The sequence below is a fragment of the Phocoena sinus genome, chromosome 10 (genome assembly GCF_008692025.1).
Source record: "Phocoena sinus isolate mPhoSin1 chromosome 10, mPhoSin1.pri, whole genome shotgun sequence".
NCBI lineage: Eukaryota > Metazoa > Chordata > Mammalia > Artiodactyla > Phocoenidae > Phocoena > Phocoena sinus.
Genome location: NC_045772.1, coordinates 15,052,377 through 15,078,010, shown reverse-complemented (window position 1 = coordinate 15,078,010; position 25,634 = coordinate 15,052,377). Strand labels below are relative to the sequence as shown.

Here is a 25,634-nt window from a genome sequence, read left to right as displayed (position 1 = left end):
TCTCCATTAGAAGTAAATTATTGTCTTCCTGTAGTTTTCTAGCAAAACCTTGCAGAGTAGAATTTCTGGCTGGGTCAGAGCCCGCCTGTGCTTTTTCACTTGCACGGGGATGGAGCGACTCTCCCACCATCTCTCACGCCTGCATCCAGGTCTCTCCTGCATCAGGGTGGGAATTATTCGCGGGCTGCTCAGAGACCCCTTGCAGGGGGGCTCACATTTATCCAAAGTGAAAGAAAGGAAACAACTCGCTCAGCTGAGTCAAAACCTTGTTCTAAACGCAGAAAATACAGACACACAGACATAGGTGTGTGTGCATATGTGGTGTACTTTCTTGACTGCCTGCACTGTTGTCCAGGTGGTCATTGTCACCATTTTCAAATCCCCATTGCCCACCAGATGAGACACTGTCCTTCCTCTAAAGTTCATCTAGCTTGTGATGTGGCCAGGCTGCAGAGATGTCCACCCTTCCAGGATATGATTGGAGGTCTTCAAGGAAAGAGAGGGTTTGCAGTATGAAGTATAGCCCATTGAAGGCCCAGAGATGCCCTGCAGCCCAGGAACATGCAGGGGCCTGATGGACGTCAGCAAGCATTTATTGAACGCTTACCATAAGCTGAGCACTGTTCTAAATGCTTTACACAGATTAATTAATATCGAATATTCTCCAACCTGTATGAAGTGGGCAGTATTATTATGCCCACTTTACAGATTAGGAAACTGAGGCACAGATAGGTTAAGTTACATGCCCAAGGTCACAGGACTTGTAAGTGGTGGAGCCAGGATATGAATTCAGGCAGCCCAGACCCCCAGGCCCCCATAGTTCTAACCACTGAGTCGTACTTTCTTCAGGTTTCTGTCTAGACAGAATCTGTCTATGCCACCATCCCTTACATCTTGTCACCTAGAATAACAAGAGGTCTCAGGGAGAGAGACAAAGGAGCAGCCACTTATTGAGCACCTACTATGTGCCTGTTATTAATTGCAACAAGAGATTTGCATTCATTACTTGTCTCCTTTGAGCCCTGGGGCAGCCTCCTGAGGTTAGTATAAGCTTCCCATTTTAACAGATCGGGAAGCCGTTGCTGGGACAGCTTATAGGTGGAGATATCAGGGATGCGATCCTTGTAGCTCGTATTCCAAAGCCCATCCTCTGCCCACCAGACTCTCCTGCCTCCTGTTTCATGGGCATGGCTACGCTACCTGCAGGCTCACTCCCACTGCCCGTGCTCACTGTCCCCAGCTCCGACCTGGGATGACCTTCAGACTCCAGCTCTCTTCCTTGCAGCAAACCTGAAACTGCTGGGTGGCAGGGAAAGTAAGATGCTTCCTTAACTCTTGCCGACAAAGCACTTCTTGTTTGTCATGCTCTCAGGAAACCCCACAGCCTAAAGGTTAGGAGTCTGGGCTCCAGAGTCCTGTTGCCTGGGTCCAAATCTCACCACCATGGCTAATTAGCTGTGCAACCTTGGGCAAGCTCGTTAACCTCTCTGGACCTTTTTCCCTACCCATAACTTGAACATAATAATAGCATCCCCCTCGGAGATTGGTGCAAGCACAAAGCAGGGTCATGAACGTGAAGGACCCACACAGACAATGCCTAAAAGGAAGTGAGCATTACCCTAAACCTCTACTATCCCTGCAGTAATAATGCAGGCTCAAACCTAGGTAGTGCTTTATCTTTTCTTTTTAAATAAATAAATTTATTTATTTATTTATTTATGGCTGTGTTGGGTCTTCGTTGCTGCGCGGGCTTTCTCTAGTTGCGGTGAGCGGGGGCTGCTCTTTGTTGTGGTGCGCAGGCTTCTCATTGCGGTGGCTTCTCCTGTTGCGGAGCACAGGTTCTAGGCACGTGGGCTTTAGTAGTTGTGGCACGTGGGCTCAGTAGTTGTGGTGCACGGACTTAGTTGCTCTGCGGCATGTGGGATCTTCCCTGACCAGAGATCAAACCCATGTACCCTACACTGGCAGGGGGATTCTTAACCACTGCGCCACCAGGGAAGTCCCGGTATTGCTTTATCTTAACACTTTCTCATGTGAGCCTCAAAACAAACACTCTTGCTATCTGGGAAGGTAGTGCTTCCCCATTTTACAGAGGAAGAAATCAAGGCCAACAAGATTAGGTAACTCTTCCAACGTCACACAGGTACTAAGTGACAGAGTTAGGAGCCGAATATCAAACCCAGACACCCAGAGATATAACCAACTTTTCTGGTCCTCACCCTAGACCTAGAGTCAGCCCTCTTGGTGGATGCTGATAACCTTCTTCCAGACGCTTCTATTTCATATGCTAATTCCATAGACTGAACAGGAGCTCCAAGGGCTGCTGTCATCTCTATGCTCTTTCCCCAACACAGAGCTTTTGCTACATGGTCTAGTGACCAGATATGTGCCGTTTGACAGTCACACCAAGGATTTCCATTTCAATGTCTGTCCAGTTTGAGGCATCAGCCCTGCCATTCGGGATGTGATTGTGATCACCTGGCAGGCCAAGGTGCACACAGTTAGAGCAGCGAAACAAAGGAAGTCAGTTCCACTTGAGTCTCTAGGCTATTTTTAGTGATTTACCTCGCAATTCTTGACTCTTTTGTCTCCAGGATGATGATTTGTGTGTACAAACTATACGAATTGATTGTTCCAGCCAAATTTTCATCATTTGGAAATCATATTCCAAGAGAAAACTAAAATATAGTGTTTCATTATAAATTTTCGTAAATCGTAAGTGTAAGACAAGTTCCATCAACTAGACCAAATTCAGTACATGATACAATGAGCCAGTTTGTTTTTGTTTTTGCTTTTTAAAGAGTACCTATTTTTCAGTCTGGTCAACATACAGATACATCTATACATATATCTCCCAATCACATTTAGTGTGACGTGAAGTAGGAATTACTGTCTCCAGTTTTCAGGGGACGGGATCAAAGAAGTTTTGTTCATTCAGATAGCCAACAAATTGGTATTGGACGCCTACCTTGCACTAACAGTCTTCATGGTGTGCCATCCCCAACAATTCTGCAAGGCAGACTTTATTATCCCATTTTACAGATAGAAGCACTGAGGCTAGTTGCGGTTATGGGACTTGTCCAAGGTCACACAGCTACTGTGAGGCAGATGAGGTGTAGGATGGAGGACTTGGCAAGTGGACTTGTCTTTCTACCCTCCCAGACATTCATCTTCAAAGTTGCCAGGCAGGCTCCTAGTTCTGACTCATTTGGAGCCAAACATACCTCTCTAAGTAATCAGCCTTAGAAAAGTGTGGGTAGTTTGGTGTTCTAACAGATGCGGGAACTTGGGACGTGGTGTTGGCAGCTGGAGTGTCAGTGACTGTTAGCACATGTAATTACCTACCAGCTGGCTGAGGCTTCCTGGTGGGGAGGCAGCCTGGACACCAGCCGGGACAGAGCAAGCAGAGTCAAGGAATTCCAGGTCTGATGCTAGCGCTACATTGGTTTTCACAGTGACCTTGGTCAGTCCTATGGGGGCTCTGCTTTTGTCTTTATTCCGCTACAGTAAAGCCTCACCATGGCTATTGGGTTTATACCGAAGGAACACCATTTAATGCAGCTGTAGATTGTAAGCTGACAGAGGTGACCCATTTATTCTTCCTTAATTAAAGTATCAGATCATTGAAACCTGGGAATTTGGGCCCTTTCTTTTCTTTTTCCTGTCCTTCGGGAAGTGGGGGAGGAGGGAAGTAAGAATAAAGGAAAGAACAAATAATACATCCTGGAGCAGTTTGTACATTTTCTTACTAGGCTTTGTACATTTTCTTATTAATAACTGGTTTTGAAACATTTCAGAAATACAAAGAGTGAATACTGTTGTTTTCCCCATATTTTTAAGGGGCAGTTTTTCTGCTCCAGAGTGAGGCTGTGTTAAAATAACAATAGTAAGGGGTGTTCTCAAATCCTATCTTAGCTGATAAACGGCACCTACCAACAAGAATTGGGGGTTGTTAGAACGATGAGCTCACTCCAGGAAATGGTTAATCTTTTTGCAAGTGTTTCTTAAATTCAAATCAGAGTTTGAGCAGTCCAGAATGGATGTTTGGGGTGATAGGATGCTCAGAGTATCAGGACGGAGACCTGGGTCATTATGTTCTTTCCTTTGCTCTTCTGGTACATTGTTTTTGAGCACCTAAGCCCAAACCCCACACTAGATGCTCTCATCTGGGTCTGTTGCTTTCTAACGGGTCACCTCTGGCAGGTCATCTTGCCCATCTGACAGGGCCAGGTTCATCTCCTGTAAAGACGGGGGTGACAACTGCTTCGTGGGGTGGGGAACCTCAGTAAGAGGTCACATATGAATTTTTTAAATTGCACCACTGCTTGGTCTGCCCCTTTTAACCCTTCCCAGGTCTCCTTGGCACCTCTTGAGGTTAATAGGTTTTGTTATTTGTCTGGTTTGGGTCAAGGTAGGTTCTGAGCTGAAGTTTATGCCACAGCAGCACCTGAAGTGAAATTCTGGTGCCTCTGAGACAGAGGGTTCATTTGCCAAACATGGGCCAAAAATGTATTGGGTGCTGATGGCCCATCAGAACCTGTGTGGGACCCAAGTCAGGGAAAACCCAGCTGCTGCCCATCACATAGGAAGCAGGCCTGGTGCTGCTGGAGCCCCTGGTCCTCGTTCCTGTAAGCACCTGTGGCCCTTTAAGAAGAGGAGCACCCAGATGAGGGGAATTCCAGCCCTTGGTGTCAGAAGGAAAGATGCTCTCCACCCATTCCTTGCCCCATCTGTATGGAGCCAGGTCTTATTCTGGGCTCAGAGGAGACGGAGTCCCTGGGACTTACTTGCTGCTGGGGAGACACCAGTAATAGACAGTAGCCAACGGATTAGCAAAATAATCTCACAGAGTCTGAGTACTACAAAGAAAGTGAAACAGAGTCTGGGGTAGAGAGGAGTTGAGGAGAAAAGAACAGGGCACCTTGGGACCTCAGAGAGGAAGGGACAGTGTCACAGGCCTGCTGTAAAGGAATACTTGGTATCCTGGCCAGGGGCTTATGGAGAAAACTGGGGGTCGGGGGGTGGGGGGAGATCTGGAGCTGCACCCACGCCAGCCATTTCCCTTCGTCAAGTCCACATCGACCCCTGAATTCAGACCTGGGCCTCCCTGTTCACTCCCTCAAAAGGTCACCTGCAGAGGCCGAGCACCTGGGCCCTGCACGCGGCTCTGTGGGGCCCTGGAAGGCTCCGCAGCCTCTCAGAGCCAGACCCACGCTCTCCTCTCCCCTGGAGAGCCCTTGTCCTTGCTGCTCCCCAGCCTCTCCGGCTTGAAGTGCAGCCTCGCGATGCCACAGCTCCTTCACCTCCAGCGGGCATTAGGCCTGTACTGCCAGCCCCCGAGTGACCCCGTTGGAACCACTGCTGCCCCTGCACTGATGTCAGTGCATTAGCGCCTCCTGCAAGACAGGAAGCCGCCCTCTCCCTGACCCCAGGAGGGCTGCTCTTGGGCTCAGCTGTCCTCCCTAACAGTGTCAGGGACAGGCCACAGCACAGCTCCAGGAGCCGAGCTGGCGAGGCCGCCCTGCACTCAGCAGACACAGGCCAAGCACCCGCTGTGCACCTGGCCTATTGTGAGTTAGACTGGAGGTTGGTAGGCAGAGAGGTCGAAGGAATTACAGAAAAATCTGGTAAATGCTCTAATAGAAGGCAGTAAAGATCTAGGTCTGGGAGAGCTCGAAATGCAAGAGGTACCGTTTGATCTGAATACTGAAGAACAAACAGATTTATCAGGTAGAGAAGGTGAAGCTAGGAGAGGAATGGAGAAAGGGCATTAGAAAAAATAAGTCTACACAGAGGGAACCATGTATGTAAAGGCCAAGGTGAGAATGTGTGTCGGAGGAAACAAGGAATTCAAACTGAGAACACAGGATTCAACCAACACTGCTCTGAGCACCTCCTGTAGGCCAGGCCCTGGACCAGGCATTGGCTACAGTGCAGAAAGCCGGGCTGAATTCCGCCCAGGGAGGGCCTTGTATGCCACGCTGAAGACTTTTGACTATATCCTGCGGGAGGTAGGATCCGTCACAGATGATTAAGTATGGGACTGACATCAGAGTTGTATTTTAGAAAGGGGGGCTGGTGGTGACAGGGAAGATGGGCTGAGGTGGGCAGGGGCCTCGAGTCAAGGAGTTCTTGCAGGGATCCAGGTGAGAGATGCTGACAGCCGGAGTGACGCAGAAGCAGTGGGGATGGAGAGATGCTAGAGAAACAGAGAAGGTAGAAGCAGCAGGACTTGGGGGCACATGTGGGGGGAGGGACTGAGCAGTGTTAGAGGTGGCCCTGGTGGGCGGGGGGGAGAGGGGCCTGGGGAGTTAGTGTTTCATGGGTACTGAGTTCCAGTTTGGGAAGATGAAAAGTTCTGCAGATGGATGGTGGTGATAATTGCACAACACTGTGAGTGTACTTAATGCCACAGACCTGTACACTTAAGATGTTAAAACGGTCAATTTTTATGTTATATATACTTTACCACAGTTTAAAAGATTAGTCCTGGTGTGTTATCAAGTGAAAAGGATCATAAAGAATAGCGTATGACATGTCACCCTGTGTGAAATATATACATGAGTATTTGCTCTCCGTGGTCAGACTGTGTCTGAGAGGGTAGGTATGAAACCAGTAACCAGAGTCATAGCCAAGGAAGGGAATTAGAAAACTGGATATATCGGTTTTCTATGGCTGCTGTAACAAAGTACCACAGACTGGGTGGCTTCAAACAGCAGTCATTTATTGTCTCACCATTCTGAAGGCTAGAGTCCAAAATCAAGGTGTCGGCAGGACCGTGCTCCCTCCGAAGTGTCTGGAGGCGGATCCTTCCTTTTCCTTCCAGCTTCTGATAGCCCCCATGGTCCTTAGCTTGTGGCAGCATCGCTCCAATCCTTGCCTCCTTCTTCACATGGCTGTCTTCTCTCTGTTTCTCTGTCCAAATTTCCATCTTCCTGTAAAGGTCACCAGTCATGATGGATTAGGGGCCACCCTAACGACCTCATCTAGTTTGATTGCATCTGCAAAGACTCTGTTTCCAAATAAAGTTACATTCACTTCACACATGCAGGGTAGGGTGGTTAGGACTTCAACGTATCTTTTGGGGAGTACATAATTCAACCCATTACACAGGAGTACAGAGATGGGAGGGAAACTTACTTGACTGTTGGACTTTGTAGCATGTACGTGTGATACCTCTTCCCCTCACCAAACTTTTATGTTAAAAATTGACTCGGAGGGCTTCCCTGGTGGCGCAGTGGTTGAGAGTCCGCCTGTCGATGCAGGGGACACGGGTTCGTGCCCCGGTCCGGGAAGATCCCACATGCCGCGGAGCGGCTGGGCCCGAGAGCCATGGCTGCTGAGCTGGCACGTCCGGAGCCTGTGCTCTGCAACGGGAGAGGCCACAACAGTGAGAGGCCCGCGTACCGGAAAAACAAACAAAAAAAAAAATTGAGGGGAGTGTGTAGCTAGGGATGCTTTTAACAAATACAGGACAAGGATAATGTCAGAGTAGTAATAATGGGGTCAGTTTTGAAAATGTTGAGTGCCAGATGCCACCCACTTGGTTGTCCATGGAAATGAGAGTCTGTGTCAGGCTCCTCCATCGGAGGAAGGTTGCCAGGGAATTAAGTGCTCGTGTTATCATCTAATTAGAGAAGCAGAACAGAGTGGCTAGGAGTGCAGGCCCTGCAGCCTGACTGCCTGGGTTCCAATCTTGGCTCGACTGCTTACGCTCTGTGTGACCTTAGGCAAGTTACTCACCTCTCTGGGCCTCAGTTTCTGTGTCTATATAATAGGCACAATAGTATACCCACCTCATAAGGTTATAGGAAGAATTAAGTAAGATAATATATATAAACCATTTAACACCATGTAGCATGAAAACCATGTAGCATACTTGTGTCATAGTAAATGCACATTAAATATTAGTGACTATCCTTACTGCCCTACTCTGGACCAAGAAGGTCAGCTCCTCTCGATTGCCAAAACCAATCGCCTCAACTTCCTCTGAGAGAGAGGAGAAATATATATCTTGAAGAGATGTGCTAGTCTACCGTCAGGAATATGGTTTGTAGCCCACACTGCAGTCAGGTGGTCTTGGCCCTTCTACCACTGCTGGTGGCTCAGTCCCCCCAGCGTGCAGGAAGACAACCGGGGATGACTGGCTTGGGGGCCACTGTCCCTATTCCAGCGACTTTAGAGTTCCTCTGGATACTCAAGTTTTATATTTTCTCTGATGTGTGAGATTTTTGAAAGCCATCATTGGCTGGAGTCCTGAATCTTGTCCAAAGCAGTTGATCATACATCACCAGCTGCATTTGCAATCTTGGATGAGGTCACTAGCAGGAAGAGATAAAAGAAGGGAAGAAAGACACATAGACAACAAATATGGTCCCTCATCAGTGGGGTCTTGTCCCAAGTGAGCAGAGGTTAGGGGAGGGGGGCATAGAATATTTCCGAAGAAAGAGTCACAGCTTGGACTTTATCTCAGAGAGTAGCCTCCTTCTCTCTTTAGGGCTGGGCCAGAAATCAGTTTCCTTGATTGGGGTACCTACCACAGGGCCTGGCACATAGCTGGGGCCCAGTAAATCCTTGTCGAATGAATGAATGATGCAAAAGGCTGTCATCAAGTGTGTTGGTGATACTAGAAGTGACAGACTAAGACGTCCTGGACTAATTCAGAGGCTAAAAGGCTTCAACATGGAAACAGTGGTAGGTAGGTGAGATGCAGGCGTGGAACTCAGAAGAGAGGTCTTAACTAAAGAGGCTTTTGCGGGGTATGCTGGCAGACTAGTGGCCCCTGAAGTCATGGGTGGGGCCGAAGCCCAGGAAGAGGACCAACGAAGAGGCGTCATCATGAGATGAAGGAAGAGGACTCCCAGGTCCAAGAACAGCCTGAAGAAAGCAAGGTAGCAGACGTAGGAAACTAAGATGGGGAGGGGTCACCAGGATCCAAGGCTACCCACAGGCAGAGACAATGCAGACCAAAAGGAGGCCACAGGGCTTGGCAGTGCAGGAGCCACCAGCTCCCTTAACGGCAGTTCCGACAGCCCAGTGTGGGCGGAGACCAGATCGCGGCAGCAGACAGTTTGCCGACACTTGGAATTTGTTTGGCGTTTCCAAGTGTTAAAAGCAAAAAAAAAAAGAAACACATTTGGTGCTTACAGCAACACAGAGAACTACATCTTAAATGGCATTTGGGGCTCACTTCCAAACTGGGGCTTCGGATTCAGGCTGGCAGCTTGAGAGTATATAGTTTGCCATATGGGATCTGGCTTCCTGGGAACAGGGATTTGGGGGGGGGAGGGGTTTCCCCTCTTGAGTCTGTTAAATTTCTGTCAAAGACGCTTAGTTACTTATCTGTGAGCAAATCTCCCGAACTCTAGGTTAAAATATTAGTTACACAGGAACATTATCTGCCCTTAGCAATTAGCCAGCCAACCAGTACTTACTGCAAAGCCATGTCCTTATACAAAGTCCTTCATATAAGGTCATGACAATGGTGTTTTGGGGTAACAATGGAAGAGTGGGTACTATCCTTCAGAAAGTTTGCAGTCATCACAACGTTTGGAGCATATGTGCCATTTTTCCAAAGTGAACTAGCCTCTCATCAGCTCATTAAATCACCCTATGAAAGGTTAAGAGCCACCAAACTGGGTGATCTCCAAAGTCCTTTCTAACTCTGAAGATTATTCAGTTTTGTGGTCTGATGTTCTGTGTGCAAATGGTGGTAACACTTTTCCCTGTGCAGGAAACTGAGGCATGCAGAGGGTGAAGGAAACGAGTGGAGCTTCAGCTCACGTCTCTCCCATATCCCACAGAATAACAGAGGGAATGATTGCGAGTTGTGGGCCAGACACTGTCCTGGGTGCTTTTTGCACTGCGTTCAGTTTCCCCCAACTGCGTGAGAGACTTTATTTTCCTCTTCACACCTGGGGAAACCGGGGCTCTGGGAGGTTGGGAAACCTGCCCACCATCACATGTAGAAAGAGCCCCATCTTGGATTTGAACCAAGTCTGTCTGACTCCAAAGCCCAAGTTCTCTCCACTAAAAAAGTAACTCCAATCAAAGAATTGGCATTGGGAAATGGGAAAGTAACTTTTGAGTGAGGCCCACTGGTTCACCTTGGAAGGATTAGCTTGCAGCCTTAGTTTCCCTTAGGAATTTGGATGCCTGTCTGTCTCTTGTGTCAACCTACACTGTCAGCATCGTCCGAGGCCAAGGATCCCTGTGAAGAATTAACATAGAAATAGTCCAAGAAATGTATGAAAAAGGCTCAACCTCACTAGTAATCCTAGAAATGCAATTCAAAACCACACCCCAGTATGCATTTCATAACCGTTAGATTGGCAAAAAAAATTAAAGTCTGATGATATCAGATTTGAGAAAAGATATAGAAGCGTGAGAACTCTTAAACATCACTGGAGGGGACTCTGAATCCACTTTCAAGTAAACTTGAAAACACACACCTAAACACATATCTAAGTCTATACCCTACAGAAATTCTCCCATATGTACAAAGATGTTCATAGAAGCAGTGTTTGTAATAGCAAAATACAGAAAAAGAGAAAGGAACAAGCTTTCTACAGGAGAACGGATGAATAAATGCTGGTATGTTCATTCACGGGAATACAAAGTAGCTACGAAAATAAATGAACTAGAGCTACATGTTATTATATAACTAAATCCCAGAAACATAATATTGTGCAAAAAAAGCAAGTTGAGGCAGGATTTGGGTACAGTGCTAACATTTATATAAAGCTTACCAACATGCAAAACAGTCTATATATTATTAGGAATTCATAAAAGTAGTAGAAAGTATAAAGCATGACAGTGATGATAAATGTCAAATTCAGGGAAGATGGTAATCTCAGGAAGGTAGAAGAGATGATGGAATCAAGAAGAGTGTGCAGAGGCCTTTGTACTTGTAGTATTTTATTTTTTCAGCTGGGTTGGGTGGTGAACATGTAGGCATCGTTGTACTACTCTATATTTTATGTATGCCTAAAATAACCTATTAACAATAAAAGTTACTTAGCTGGTGTTTGCAACAGCACACTCAGAAGGCCAATTCTGGGATATTTATAACCATTATTTTAAAAGTTGTAAGTGGTTCAATAAATTTGGGAAACACTGGCTTAAATAAAATTAAACAGGCTTTTAAAAAATTCTCTGTTTTTTATTTTTTGTTTTATGTTGTGTATTTTATTTATTTATTGGCTGCGTTGGGTCTTCGTTGCTGCGCGGGCTTTCTCTAGTTGCGGCGAGTGGGGGCTACTCTTCGTTGCGGTGCACTGGCTTCTCATTGAAGTGGCTTCTCTTGTTGCGGAGCACGAGCTCTAGGTGCTCCGGCTTCAGTAGTTGCAGCATGCAGGCTCAGTAGTTGAGGCATGCAGGCTCTAGAGCATGTGGGCTTCAGTAGTTGTGGCACAGGGGCTTAGTTGCTCCACCACACGTGGGGTCTTCCCGGACCAGGGATCGAACCCGTGTCTCCTGCATTGGCAGGCGGATTCTTAACCACTGTGCCACCAGGGAAGTCCCTCTCAGTGCTTTTAACATCCCGTCTTTCTTGTAAATCCCCAAAAGAAGGTTATCCTATTAAATTCTTTTACCATAGATGAGGAGTCAGCAAACTAGAGCTACCTGCCACCTATTTTTGTAAAAGAAGTTGTATGGGGAAATAGCCATACCCCTTTGTTTAGCATTGTTTATGACTGCTTTCACCACCGTAGCACAGCTGAGTAGTTATGGCAGAGACCACATGGCCCACGAAGCCCAAAATGTTTACTTTGGCCCTTTACAGAAATAATGTGCAGATCTGTCATAGAGCAGTTTACAGGACTGGTGTTACTGGGAATTAATTTTGGGATTGTAACACTAGAACTTTGCCCTTACACCTCAGGAACTGGTATGTTTATTTGTGAAAATTGTTATAAAGAAGACTATCCATTCTTTCTAGAATTCCTTGGAAGATGGTGTTTCATCTTGGAATCTCCAGCACCTAGTGCAATAGCCCGCATATATTTAGTGCTTCCTGTGTGCTTCGTTGAATTGATTTAAATTAAAGAACCATTTGTGGAATGGATTAATTAGGATATAGATTCATTAGCTGTAACAGACATGCGAAGTACCTGTGGCTTGGATAAGATAGGGGCTTAAAATTTTCCTCATCTAACAATCCAGGCATAGGCAGTCTGGGCTGTTATGGCAACTCCAGGTCAGGGTCCCAGGCACCTTCCCTCTTGTTGCTCTGTGGTCCCTTAGGTGATACCTTCCTCTGCATGGCCGGACATGGCTGCCCCACCCACCAGAACTACATCTATCTAGTGGGAAGAGGGAATGTAAGATAGGGCATGCCCCGGAGATTGCACACCATCACTTCCCCTTACTCCCTATTGGCCAGCACTTAGTCAGGTGGCCATGTCTAGCTGCAAGGGAACCTGGGAAATGTAGTCTTTATCTGGGCAGCCATGTGCCCAGCTGAAAATTCAGGTCCTACAACACATAAAGGAGGTAAACGATTCTGGGGGAGAGCAATGAGTCTCTGCCAAAAAGGGATACATTAAGGGCTGCCAAAATCAAAGGTGACTCCTTTCTGTAGGGATAGGCTTTATTTTCAACTCTTAAAATAAGCCGTGGGCTTCCCTGGTGTCGCAGTGGTTGAGAGTCCGCCTGCCGATGCAGGGGACACGGGTTCGTGCCCCGGTCCGGGAAGATCCCACATGCCATGGAGCGGCTGGGCCCGTGAGCCATGGCCGCTGAGCCTGCGCGTCCGGAGCCTGTGCTCCGCAATGGGAGAGGCCACAACAGTGAGAGGCCCGCGTACCGCAAAAAAAAAAAAAAAAAACAGAAACAAACAAAAAAAATAAGCCGTGATGCCAGAGCAAGAGACATGTAACTCTGCTTCATTATTTTCTACTCAAAATAACATGACAGCACGTTCAGATGTAACACGCTAGTTTTGTTCTCCTAGCCCTTGCATTTGAGATGTCTTTTTTCACGTATTTGAACAGACCCAGAATTTCTTTTTTGGTGAGGAGGTAAACACAGTGGGTTTTGCCACTAACTGAGCATTTACTTCTAAGAAGGAGAAAGCTTCCAGGTCCCTTGCTGTGTCTCACGAGGCAGAAGAGATTGGCTGGGAGAAGGACGTGGAATCACACTTTTGTTACATTATTCAAGGCAGGTTTAATGAGCTGGCTCTTTTCTGTACTTTAGTAGCAGCATTAAACAGCAAGCGGGCACGATTGTTGGACAAAGATTTCTCCTAGGAACTTTGCAAGCATTGCATGTTCCAGTTGCAACAATCATATAATTTTCTTACAAAGGTGCACGGAGATCTCAGTGTGACTTACTTGCATACAAAGCGGTCTCAATTTGTTCATCTTTTTGCTACCCAGAAGAGAAGGAAAAACTCATTACTGGGGGGACTTGAAGGCTCTGAAAAGGAATTTGGCTTCCTTGGGAAAATGTGTTGAGGAGGGGGGCCAGGGGCCTCTATCCAAGTGAAGCCTAGAGTCCTCTGATTTTCCATTTCACGATTCATTTCTGAAGGTTCCATTTTATTGTCACGGTTACAGAATCCTGTAATGGGAACTGCCCACTACATAAGAGATGATGCAAAAAAATTGTATTTCCCTCCACCAGGGTTTCTCAGCCTCAGCACTGTTGACATCTTGGGCTGGATCGTTCTTGGTAGTGGGGGATGTCCTGTGCATTGTAAGATGTTTAGCGGCATCTTTTGCCTCTACCTACTAGACGCCAGTGGCAGGTCCCTAGTTGTCACAGCCAAAAATGTCTCCAGACAATGCCAAATGTCCCCTGGGAGACAAAATCACCCCCATTTGAGAATCACTGCCCTGCAAAACCTGCAGTTATCCATCCATAGAGAGACTTGCTAAATGACCTTAAAAGAAGACATGAATTCTGCTCCTAAATATATCTTTGACCCCTAAAAATTAGTTAACCCTTCTCAGGCTTCCAGTTTCCTGATCTGAAGAAGGTAGAGAGTTGAGCTGAGTGCTGTCCTTCAGCACTGACCTTCTGGGATTCTGCAGGTCAGAAGCTGCGATCTGGGACTTGGGTCTAGAATACAACTTGAAGGAAAGCAGATTCAGGGGAGAGAATTTGCAGTGAGGGACACACCATGCATGCAGGCAAGAAAACGGTAGGGAAATGTGTATATGAAGTGGAAAGAGACCCTGTGGCTGGAGTGGTGAGAAGGAAGAAATGGTTGAGAAATGGGGAACTTTCCAGAGGGGCCACTGCAAGACAGCCTTGAATTTGAAGCCTGTGGCTGGGAATTTAGATTTCTTTGGCACCCGGCTCAGGACCAGGCGTCTAGTAGTTACCCATGCAGCATTTGAACAGAATCTAAGTGAACGTGGAAGGCCTTTGGTAACACAGAGAGGCAGGGGAGTGAGGCAGTAAGAGCAGGGCTCCAGCAACAGTCGGCCTGGTTCAAATCTCAGTTCTACTTACTACTTTCAGGCTCTGTGACCTGGGGCAAGTTTCTTAGCCTCTCTATGCTGCAGTTTCTTCTGAGCAGCGAAGATAAATTTTCTAGGGTTAAAGTAAGGATTGGATAAGTTCACATATATGAATGAGTATATATGTGGGTGTGTGGGGGGGTGTGGGTGTGTGTGTATATATACACACACATATAATAAAATTAGAACAGTTCCTAGTACACAATAAGTACCAATGTGTTTGGTATTGTTATTACTAGTATTACTATTATTTGAGAACCAGTAAAATACTTTTAGTATGCCTTGCATACTGCTTGACATACAATAGGTGATCAGAATGAATTAATGAAGATTTCTTAAAACATTAGCTCCTTAATACCCATCTATGATACTAGAACTTATCCCATATCACCCTTCCCTAGTCCACGGTCCAAACTCAGATTCCCCAGAGCCAGACAGGGAACACCAATGAGTGGACCCAGCTGGAAGCGAGATAAGAGCGAGGCATATGTATGCCCCACATCAACGTTTTCCAACTGTTTTCAAGCCCTGTGCCAGTCAGCAGCATAGGTGCTAGGACTGCACTGGCCTAGAGTTTGCCCTTCTGCTCCCAAGCCCAGCACCTCTGCCTCCTTCCCGAAATTCTCTTCCAGGCAGACTCCTGTGCTTCACAGCAGGGACAGAGTGTGGCTTTCTTTGTTGTGCTTTGAGAACCACTGGTCTGCTTTTAAATGAAAGTGTAAACTGGCAAATTCTTGGCCTTGTTCCTCCTCAAGCTGACCTCATCCAGGTGCCCAGTAAGCTGGGAAACTAGACGCATTTCTTTCCCAGGTGATCCACTTGGCCACAGTAATAAGTGTTTGCATGAAATTAGAGCAAAAACCAAGAAGCTAAAATGTCAGGATGGAGTCAGGGAGAAAAGCTGTTGCACAGTAAAGAGTGGTACGTGAACACCGGAAAACATGTGATAAACTCAGAGAATGTCCGTGCTTGGAGGCACCCAAGAGCTTGACTAGCCCAACATCCTCATTTTATAGATAAGGATACTGAAGCTGTCAGTGGAAATGTGATGTATCCAAGGTCACAGCTAATGGGTGGTACAGCCACGACTTAAACCAGTGGCCCTATTCCTGCCTTATCAGTTGCTTTCAGAACCATTATGTAGGCCCCTGTTCTGTAGGGTTCCTCTTTCTTGGCTAAATCTGGTCATGGCCTCAGAATCCTGCTTAACACCTTTACGCTAATCATCCAATGAATCAGAGTTTGCCCAAGATGAACCCCGTTCCATCCCTAGCTTAGGTGTTGTTCACAGACAACACAACATTACCCTGAATTCCTAAAGAGGTAGTGGGAGTGCTGACTCTTGTAATGTTTCTCCTGCATTTCCGATGATTGACATAGGCCCACATCTTCTAGAAATTCATAGTCTGTGTCACATATCCCACATCTCCAGTTACGTATCTGTATTCAAACAGTACCTCCAGCATAGCAAGAATAGATTTGTATGTACCCTCTCACTGATTCCTCACAAAAACCTTGACACGTATGTACTTCCCTCCCATTTCATGAATAGTTTTTTCTGCCACCCTTGGGTGAGTTCCAGGGTCGGCAGATAAATGAAATCAGCATTGTCGTCTGCTCCTGGATGTCAGAAAGCTCCATGCCCACAGAGAAATATGAAGGGATGGCGACTTGATCCGCAATTACTATTTTGAGTCAGTGTTGTACCTCAACCCTAGGCAACTTCATTTCCAGTTACATAGTCACCTATGTAGCCAAACATCTTGCTTAATATCCTTCTCCATGACAGCCTGGGAGGGCAGGGCCCATGTCTGGTCCACTTGCTGCTGGACCCCAGCACCTAACCCAGCGCCTGGCCTATAGCTGGTGCTCAATACGTGGAACGAATGAATCGTGGCACTTCGCTTAGCCTCTGAGGTTCTCCGGGGCCGAAATCTCATCCTATTGGCCCCTCTGTATTCCCAGGGTGTGGCTCGTGGCATTCGATAGTGTTGGATTCAGAGGAGTTGGCCTGGGACCAGGTGTGGGACTCCTCACCAACCCGAGTCTTACTTAGGCCTAACTTTGTGATGAGACAGGTCTGGTGACTTGGAGATAGAAGAGCCAAGTGACTTTGGGGCAGGTTACTTAACGCCTCTCGGTCTCTGTTTCCTCACCTGTGAAATGGGCATGTGGAAACCTGCCTTTTGGGTTTAACGGTTTTAGCAGGAAGTGAGCACGGGCTCAGGAGTCGGACCACCTGGGTTGAACCAGGCCTTGCCACCTACAAGCTGTGTGACCTTGGGCGGGTGACATAACCTCCACGCCTCTGTTTTTTCATCTGTAAAATGAAAAGAACAGTGCCCAGTTTTGAGGGCCATGTTGAGGATGAGATGGGTTATTACATGTGAAATGCTTAGCACGTGGAAAGCTATCTATAAATGTCAGTTAGTAGTAGTAGTATTATATTAACTATAGTGTGTTCGGAAACTGTAAATATTTACTAAATATTTACCCCAGGCCACTGCCTCTGAGAGGGGTCTCGAAAGTTGCTCTGTCTCAGGTTGCCAGCCTGCTGGCGAGACCTTGATGAACAAGAATAGAAACACGGGGAAAGGGAAGTGAGAAGCCATGAGAGAAACCGCAGAGCTTTCACAAGGCCCAGCAAACACGAGGCTGCAGGGAGGGCTGGGCTCTGGGGGGCCGGGCTCTGGGATAGCTGGAAATCGCCTCGGGGGCCAAGGAAAGACCTGCCCTGGGACTGGAGGATTGTGTGGTTGGAGGATGGGGGAGGGGGAAGGGGGAAAGGGGAGATTCCAGATGGCCTGATTAAATCCCTAGAAAGAGGACCTGCAGTTATAAAATAATAGTATTGTAATAAATATGCATCCCGTGTATCAGACAATTATGATCACACACTGTGCTGAGTGGTTCGAAAGTATCATCTCCTTTAATCCTCATTGCAGATATAGACGTTAAGTACTGGTGTTGTCAAGCCTGCTTTGCAGATAGAGAGACAGAGGCTTAGAGAGGTTAAGCTACCTGCCCAAGATAGCAAGTAAGAAGCCAAACAGGGATGTGGACTCTGGTGCTGGGGCCTGGGCTCTGCCTGCTGTGTAGGTGCACAGGCTTTGGTGTCAGACACTCAAACCTGGGCTTCAGCTTCCAGCAGTTCCTTCAAGGAGAGAATCCATTGAAGTGGTGGGAACCAAGCACTTTGTACAGCGCTTGGCATATAATGAGCGTGCAGTGAAGAGTAGCTTTTTTTATTACTAATGAGAAAGTCATGGTTATGGGAACTGCTTAGGCCTTTTGGAGTTCAGATCCCAGGGTCATGAAGAGTCCCTTTGGAAGCCCAGTGGTTGCCAGCACATCACTAAGAACTGAGCAGTACGGACTAGTCAGTGGGACTGACCCCGGATCCAGACTGTCTCAGTTCACATCCTGACTCCTCCTTATTAGCTGTGTGACAATGAGCAAATTAATTAACCTCTCTGTGCCTCATTTTCCTTATCTGTAAAATAGGTTAGTAATAATAATGCTTTCCTCATAGGGATATCATGAGAGTTAAGTCAATATTTGTAAAAAAAAAAAAAAAAAACCTTACAATATGCCTGGTCCATGGTCATTGCTTTCTAAGTCTTTGTTGGATAAGTAAAACATGTAATGTTAGTGTCCCTGTTTTACAGAGGAGAAAAATAAAGGAGATTGAGTAACCTGTGCAGCATTACCCAGGGAGTGAGGGCAGAGCCAAGCAGTGAACCCAGGCAGTCTGGCTTCTGAGCGCACACCCTGGGGGACGGGCTTAGCAGAGTTCCACTGGAGCTCAGGGATCCTGGGAGCTGCAGGTTACCTTCTCGTACCAGCGGAGTCAGGATTGGTCCTGGTGGTGGAGGAGGAAAGAGGGTGTGGGAGCCTGGCTGGGCAGGCCCATAGCATCCTGAGAGGCTCTGGCTTTTCTTGCTGTTGAACTGTTCCAGAAACTGTGCTTTCATCAAGTGTGACTCCCATTCCCCCCTCCCTCCCCAACCTCTGTCGTCATTTACAGTTTGCTTGCAGAAGCATACAGGACAGGAGTGACAGCCCTTCTGGGGGCATGGTTTCCCCACTAGGAAAAGGACCGCCTTTATTCTGGTAGAATTCGTTAAATACAGTGTCTAATCTGAGACCTTAAGAAGTGCTATTCCTAAAACATTCTTTAGTCTCTGTGTCTCTGCATTTGCTTCTTTGAAATACAGTGTATTTTCTCCAGTCTGCACCTTGCTTTGTGATTTGTAATAATGATTATGGTATGAGTTCTCTAACATTTAATGAGAGCTGTGTGCCAAGCTCTGTTCTCTTCCACACACTGTACATGGCTTATCTCATTTAATCCACACCCAAAATCCTACAAGGAAGGTATCGTTACTAAAAGCTCATTTTACAGATGAGAAAACTGAATAACACAGAGGTTAAATAACTTGCCCCAAGGTCACATAGCTGCTAAACAGTAGAGCTGGGAAAACCAGAGTTCATGCTCGTAACTTCTGTGCTAGCTTTTAAAATTCATAAATGCATAAAATGTGTCTGAGGCCTCACCAGCTTGCATTTGTCACTTGGACTGCATCAAGATATCAGCAGAATGTATCAGCTCTCACCTCAACGCTGCCTCCTTCCCCGGGGGAGAAAAGGCAGTGCAATCACTGCTGTCCTCAGGCCTGCAGGCCTCCTGGAAAACATCTTTCTGAAGTCATGTTCCTGAAGTAGTGGGAAATATTGAACCAGTCTCTTGGGGCCGGGGTCCTTGAGAAACCAGAGAAATTGACCACCTTGGTAGCTGACCACTCTTACTTAAATTGATCAGATTTTTTTATGGCATCATTGAAAGCCACTCAGAGGGAAAAACCACAAAGTTGATCACCTTCTAGTGAAGCCCCAGGTGACCGGCTTAATAGATTTCTACATAACTAAGTCCCGTACTTAGGCAGGCATGCTCATTTGTCCAGGCCACGGGGAACCTGCTGGTCTTCCGGGGCAGATCCCTCAGAGACTTTCCAGAAAGAGTAAATGGAGCTCTGAGTCATGTCTGCAAGAATGCTGCAGGAATTAAGACTTTGCAGAGTTAAATTTTCTAACAAACCCAGTTGAACAGAAAGCCACATTTTCACATACCGCTATGGAAAATGTTTCTTACCTGTTTCAGTTTGCTGGCCTGCACTGACTGGCAGAATTCAGTAACCAGAACCATTACTTACTTTGTATGGCCGAGGGATTCTTGATGAACAGATGTTTCCTGGGGTCTGCTCTCAAGGATGAACAGTGGGTTGTGCGTGGATCATACATCTGTTAAGGCCGTTATGCTTCAGGCACTCTTGGGGATACAACAGACAATAAGGTAGATGTGGTCCTGCCCCCAGGAGGCTGACATTCTCATGGAAAAAACCCCAAAAAACAAAAAAACAAGCTTTTTCAAGTGAAAAAATAAATTAATAAAATAGTCACAGACTTTGAAAAGTGCCAAGAAGGAGACAGATGAAATTGACCTGGAGCCAAGGTGTACAGAGATAGGGGAGAAACTTACCCCCTTTAGATGGTCAGAGAAGACATCCTTTGGACATGACCTCCAAGCTCACACTTGAGGGGAGAGAAGGAGTCAGCCCTGCAAAGAGCCAGGGGAAGGGCATTCTAGCCAGGGGGAACAGCAGGAGTAAAGTCCTCTGGGCAGGACAGACGTTGGCCAGCTGAAGGTACAGAAGAGAGAGGAGAATTGCTTATACAGAGTGAAGGAGGCAGGGAAGTGCTGGAGAGCAGGGCCGGGCGGGTACCCCAGAGCCCAGCAGGCCATGCGTGGAAAGCTGGATTCTATTCTCAGTACATGGGAAGGCATTGAAAGGTGTTAAGCAGAGGCAGAACATGGTCCTATAGACTTTTTTTTTCCTTGGCCATGCTCCATGGCTTGTGGGATCTTAGTTCCCTGACCAGGGATTGAACCCAGGCCCTCGGCAGTGAGAGCGCAGAGTCCTAACCACTGGACCACCAGGGAATTCCCCTTACAGACGTTTTAAGCTCACTCTCACCTTGTGTAAGAGACTGGTTTGGATAGAGAGAAGAGTAAAATCACACAGAAAACTTTTTTAAATTTTATTTTATTTATTTATTTTTTGGCTGCGTTGGGTCTTCGTTGCTGTGCACGGGCTTCCTCTAGTTGTGGCGAGCAGGGGCTACTCTTCGTTGTGGTGCATGGGCTTCTCATGTTGTGGAGCATGGGTTCTAGGCACGTGGGCTTCAGTAGTTGTGGCATGTGGGCTCAGTAGTTATGGCACATGGGCTTAGTTGCTCCACAGCATGTGGGATCTTCCTAGCCCAGGGATTGAACCCGTGTCCCCTGCATTGGCAGGCGAATTCTTAACCACTGTGCCACCAGGGAAGTCCCTCACACAGAAAACTTTTATTAAAGCATTTCAAAACACAACTTTCCAATATATAAAAGTCTAAACAACTGTCCCTTCCCAACCCTCCCCTGCTAATGACCCAAGCCAAAGCACTGTCATGAGAATTTGTCATAACAAATTCTTACGCCTATGCTTGGTGCAAGGCAGTCCTTGTTTGTCAGCAGCTGTCTAGGATATCACAGGCCTAAGAATTAAAATATGCCCAGACCTGAAAGTCTCTGCATTATGAGCACTTTAATAGGACTGAAATTATGACCTCTAGGCAAGAGATGCTGGTGTTGTATGGACACCAAGGGGGGAAAGCAGGGGTGGGGAGGTGGGATGAATTGGGAGATTGAGATTGACATATATACACTAATATGTATAAAAGAGATAACTAATAAGAACCTGCTGTATAGCCCAGGGGACTCTATTTCACTTCGCTGTATGGTAGAAACTAACACAACGTTGTCAAACAACCATACCCCAATTAAAAAAAAAAGATGCTGGCGTTTAGAAGCAGGGTACAGGTGGTGGAAGTGGAGAGAAGCGGGCGGATTTGGGATTTGGGTGGGAACATTAACAGCTGATGGAATGAATATGGGCATGAGAGAAGGTTCTGGCCTGAGCGCCTGGGTGGACGGTGTTACCATTTACGGAGGTGGGACGACTGGAGGACAAGGATGGAGGGTGGGGATGGACATAAAAACCTCCATTCTGGACGGGCCCAATTTGAGGGTCTGAGAGCCATCCAAGCAGTTTGGTCCAGTAGATGGTTGTATATGTGGGTATGCCAGCATGATGGAGAAGTGCCAGTGTCAGGCTGGGGTCTCAGATCAGCCAGGTCAAATCCTGGCTCACCACTTACCAGCCCTGTGACTTGGACAGTTTCCTCATCTCTGGAACGGGGCTCCCAATATCACCTACACTGTGGGCTTGTTGTACTGATCGTATGAGTTAATACATGGGAAGAGCTTAGATTTCAATAGTCAGTATTCAATAAGCGTTGGATTCCTATAATAACAATTATCATCATCATCATCACCATCATCTTAGCGACAGTAATTTTCTTGCCATTTCTCTCTTTCTAATTAAAACCAAGGACCTTTGTAGCTGGTAAACGCTTCTCCTGCTGTTCCAGGAATTATCGCTTTACCAGTCTGGGAGCTCCGTGAACACGGGTAGGGTCTGTGTCTCTCCTCCATAACCTCCCCTCCTGGTGCCCACACACAGGATGTGCCGCAGTAACCCTCATCCAGTCACATGGAATTTAGCGTGATTCCGGAAAAGATGCTTATTTGAGAGAGTCAGTCAGGCATTGAAGAGAGCAGAAGGGGCTTGGACACAGACAGGAGAGAGGAAATTGCAAATTCAGTGAAGGGGACGATTCACAGCATCTTTGCTCCCCAAGAAGGAGGCTCTTGATGTCACAAAGCAAGCTCTTCCAGAATTAGTTAGTGGTCTGTTAGAAGAAAGGTTTCCCTTCCAATTAGTCAAATCAGATACCTCCCCGAGATTTGCACACACACACCCCCATCAAGGCTCCAGACACCTCGGTGTGACACCTGCAGGCCCCCATCTCTCCCTCTCCGGAAGCCTCTGTGATGTGTGCCCCAGGATCTCACCCTGTTGCTCTCACCTTCTTCTCTCTGTTGTGTTCATTTTGCCTGAAGCATCTGCCTTAACCAGTTTTGGGGGAACATGGGTCCCTTAGATGAAGCCCACTGCCACACCAAGCACCTCCCCTCTTCCCCTGGAGATAGGTGCTGTCTACATTCAGTGGGATCCATGATCTCACCGTGTGTTCTTTTCAAATCATGGCACGTGGCTCTGCCCTTTCCCAGATTTTTTTTTTAAGTTAAAATTCAATTTCAGATACATAGTGAATAATGTTCTAGTATAAGTTTGTGTCACTCAGTATTTGCTAAAGTATATTTATTTGCTAAATCTGACCACCGTAGCTGTAAGAATCCCAAGTCCAAATTCCCATGAACTGGACCAAGAAGCCCTAGAGCACAGCCCCATTATGTGTCCTTAGAAGTTCACATCTTGGGTGCTGATGCCATGGTCTAAAGCCAGACCCGGAGACTTCAGCCCTTCCCTACCCACACCTGGAGAGCTCTCAGGCTTCCTCGGAGAGTCTTCCAACTGAGGTAGTCTTGGCTCCCCGACCTGCCATGAAAAGGTCTAATCCTGGAGTCCAGAGTCCAGGTCCAAGTCTCCTAAATACCTTCCTTAGTTCCTCCCAGGGTTGTCATACAAACAAGCCCTCGGCTGGCCTGGCCTGACACGCGGTTCCTGAAGCATGTATGCAGATTAGACCCCACGTCAACACCAAGCTTCCTCCTTCTCTGGATTCCATCGTCACTGCATCAGCGCCCTCTGGTCCTCTAAGAGCCCTAACGTCTCCTGTGACTGTGTTCCTATTTCTGGACAGCCTTCCTCCAAGGCTCCTTTGCCAGCTGAGATGAATGATAGGTCAGGAACCCAGTGAAGGGTCAAGGGCACACCCATCCCACTTGATTCCTAAGGTTCCCTCTGTTCTTCATCCCTCAGGTCCTCTGCCCCAGATCCTAGCCGTACTGAGGAGCCTTAGTGCCATAAACTTTCAGAACAACAGTCCGTCTCATTTCCTTCAAGGATTAACAAGAAGCTAGTTCCCTGGCAAACTTAACCCTTCCTCACACCAGAAAGTGGGTTATTTAGAGGCAGGAGTGGAACCAGGCATTCTGGAGCCCTGGCTCCTTTCCTGGGTATCCATGCCCAGCATTAGCAAAGAGCAGGAATACGAAGGGGTCCGGGACAGCACAGACTCCTGATGATGCAGGGCGTGTAGCTCACCAGCCTGAGGACAAGGGCCATCACCTGAGGAATGGGCACCTGCTCGTAGAAAAGACCTAATCCTCGTCCTCTGCTCCGTCCCAGCACCCACTGCCTTCACTCAGCCCCTTGTCACTTCACACTTGGGCAGTGACTTCTTTCTGTTTGGCTGTTTCTTTTAGCACTAACATCTCCCCACCTCTAGGGTCAGCTCCCCTCAAATCCATCCTCCACGGTCTCCCAGAGTTGGCCATCCAACCGTATCACTCCCCTGCCTGCTTAGAAACCTTCAGTGGCTCTTACGGATAAAGTCTTAGGATTAAGTAAAGTTCCCCACCCTCAGCTTCTGGCCCTCTGCCTGGAAGTTTATGCCCCAGAAACACTAAAACCTCCATAGTTAGCTCTCAGAGCCCGCCATGTCTCGTGTCCATACCTTTGCTCACGCAAGCCCTGCTCCAAGTTCTCCTACCCTCTGTCCCTCTCTCTCCTTATTTAAGACACAGTTCAGTCTGTCATACAGAGTGAAGTAAGTCAGAAAGAGAAAAACAAATACCGTATGCTAATGCACATAAATGGAATCTAAAAAAAACGGTACTGATGAACCTGGTGGCGAGGCAGGAATAAAGATCGAGACGTAGAGAACGGACTTGAGGACACAGGTGGGGGAAGGGGAAGCTGGGATGAAGTGAGAGAGTGGCATGGACATATATACACTATCAAATGTAAAATAGACAGCTAGTGGGAAGCAGCCGCATAGCACGGGGAGATCAGCTTGATGCTTTGTGATGACCTAGAGGGGTTGGATAGGGAGAGTGGGAGGGAGGCTCAAGAGGGAGGGGCTATGGGGATATATGTATACATATAGCTGATTCACTTTGTTGTACGGCAGAAACTAACACAACATTGTAAAGCAATTATACTCCAATAAAGATATATATTAAAAAAAGGACAAAGCTCAGGGGTCACCTTCCCCAGGAAGGCTCTGTTTAGTGTGTGTCTCTGAACACCTCAATCACTGCAATTGCCACATGGCATTATGGTTGCCAGGGCCTGTGCCCTCTCCCCTTCCAGGCATTGTGCACCTCTTGCAAACAGGTGCTCAATAAATGCTTGGTGATTTGATTTGACAACTCACCATAAGAAGGAAGCAACATCCTTTGCAAGCGTAGTTTGTATCCCCTTCTTGAATTCCTTGATTCTCCTCCCCACCCTTCCCTAACCTGGCTCACTTCGCCCAGCTGGCTCGGTTAGTTTCCAAAGCATCTCACCACTAGTACTCCTATTTCATCTTGCCAGGTCTCCGCCCTGCTTCCACTTTGAAAGTAGAGATTCCAGCCATTCTGTGTTCACTCGGCTAACGTTTTTAACACCTCCACGTGCTGGGTGCTGTCTGGACTGTGATGCAGAGACTTGCTGGACAAGGTCCCTGCTCTCAGAAGTCCCCAGCCTGGAGGGGAAGTCAGACAAGGAAAGAGGCAAATAGTATATGCTGTGATGGGGGGACAGGGGGACACAGTATATATACCCAGGTCAGCTCTCCACAGACTGCCTTGGGCTCACATCCCAGCTCACTGCTTTTTGCTGTGTGGCCTTGGGCAAGTCCCTTATCTGTGTCTGTTTCCCATGGTTAAAAGAGAGGGTAATGATAGTACTTACCTCTTAGGGTTATGTGGGGAGTAAACGAATTAACTCATGTAAAGAGTTTAACCATAGTGAACAGTCAGTAAATATTAGCCATTATTATTCTTAGCTCAATATGCTGTGGGAGCAGAGGAGAGAGAAGACAGATAAGCAGCAGTTATAAAAGACAAGGATCAAGAGATATCCATATTCTAACCGGAGCCCAGAAACAAGCAATTGACATGAAGAGCAAATGGAAAGTCTCCTTGGTGCTTCCTAACTCGAGAGCCAGTCCTGGCGAAGCTGCTGCACACACCTGACCATCTCTCCCTTC

The 25,634-nt window shown here is 47.1% G+C and overlaps 1 protein-coding gene across 1 annotated transcript in view; it reads left to right on the top strand.

Moving 5' to 3' along the window:
• Window positions 1–25,634, top strand: part of BTBD11 (BTB domain containing 11) — a 301,676-nt gene that overhangs the window by 233,912 nt on the left and 42,130 nt on the right.